We start from the raw sequence: 1,698 nt of genomic DNA on the forward strand, positions 1-1,698 counted from the left end.
GAAAACAAATTTCTTTTTCCAGATCACCCGGCAGTGGGATGCGCCGGTATAGATCCGCCCGTCTGCGTCCGGTAAGTTGAACCAACGACAAATACTCGACGGCCGCCGGGTAAACTGGACGAGAAATTTGGTCGACCGGTAATGAACGTTAGCGGCCGGGGTAAGCTGAAACACATGAATTGTGGGAGACTGGGTAAACTGGTTCGACGGAAATAAGCAGGAAAATATCGTTGCACGTTGGCCGGGGTAATCTGCGAGGCGAGTAAATGCCATGACCCATGTCCAAATCGCAAACATAAGAAATCCAAACACCCACACAGCCAGGTTGCGTTACAAAACCTTGATTTTGACCATTACGCGAAAAAGGTACATCTCGGTGCCTTCCAGAGGCAGCTGCGACCCCGCCGAGTGGACGGTAACGCACAGCAGGTGGCGCGGTGCGTTACCGTCCACTCCGCTGGGTCGCAGCTGCCTCTGCGCGTCCTGGGGATGTACCTTTGTCGCGCGCCGGAGACGACTCGACGCCGCTGAGATCGGAGATCAAGCTCTGACAGGTCGCACGTCGCTCCTTTGACGCCGACGTGACTCACCCGTGCAGATCACATCAGGACACGGTCTCGACACGCTCGGTACGACGCCTGCGACCCGTCTTGGGTCAGGTGGCACGACGCTCATCGCGCCTACCAGCGCTGCCGTGCAGGTTGCCACGACGAGGTCGAGCACGCTTCTATACGCTCGCCCAGCCTTCCTTTCCATCCCATTAGGCAGCCTGGGAACGGTGGCGGTCAGAGGCAAAGCCTGCGAGGGGTGGTGGAACCACATGTCACGGCTACTGCCGGCTCGACCCCACGATAGCCTCCGACGGCTGACTTTGCGGCACCATCATCGGACGATGTCGACGAGTTGAGTCGCGCTCGCGGTAGCCAGATGACCTCTCATACTAGTATCATCGGCCATGGCCGCAGGACGCGCGGGGGATTCCGCTGGGAGCAACACGGAGCTCCGTTGGACGCGTTTTCAAGATTAGCGTGTCAGAGTGAATTGGAACTAGCCATATAGGTAGGAGAGAGAGAGAGCTTAAAGTGAAAGGAGGTCAGCACAACTAAAAAGGGAAACGGAGTTAAGAAGAAAATCTCTTCAGCCTCGTGTCGTGAGCGAGCTCAGTCCAAATTCTTTTCATGGCGAGGACAAGGTTTTAGGTATGTTGTTGGCAAATCAAGAGACAGAGCTCACACAGAATCACAGCGGGAGGAAAGCGGCGAGTCGCAATTCCAGGGGTCGTTGTGGCGGGCCACCCTGTCCAGAGAGGCATGGATGCCAATCTGGGGTCTCTCGACCGAGTCTATGAAGCCCTGGCCGCCTCCCGGTGGTGGCAGAGGTTATGGAACCAAGCGACGGAGATGGTGCGGGGGTACGGGTGTTCCAGGGGGTCACGACACGCACCGACCCTTCACGAACCGAAAGGCTGCACCCGGGGAAGGCACAGTAATCCGGGCACGTGTTGGGCGCCCCGTTCCGTCTGGGGCTAGGTCGGCTCAGGGCCCCGTCCACTTCCCTCCCACTTGGCGCGTGATGATGAGGAGTTGCCACCCAGGCCAGCCAGGGCAGGGGCGGAGGGCGAGGGCGGAGGGTGGGATGGGCGCCAAGCGGGAGGGAGCGAACGGGGTGGAATGCACAGATGGGGGATGGTGAAGGCGC

Source organism: Emiliania huxleyi (assembly GCF_000372725.1).
Source record: "Emiliania huxleyi CCMP1516 unplaced genomic scaffold EMIHUscaffold_362, whole genome shotgun sequence".
Classification (NCBI taxonomy): Eukaryota; Haptophyta; order Isochrysidales; family Noelaerhabdaceae; genus Emiliania; species Emiliania huxleyi.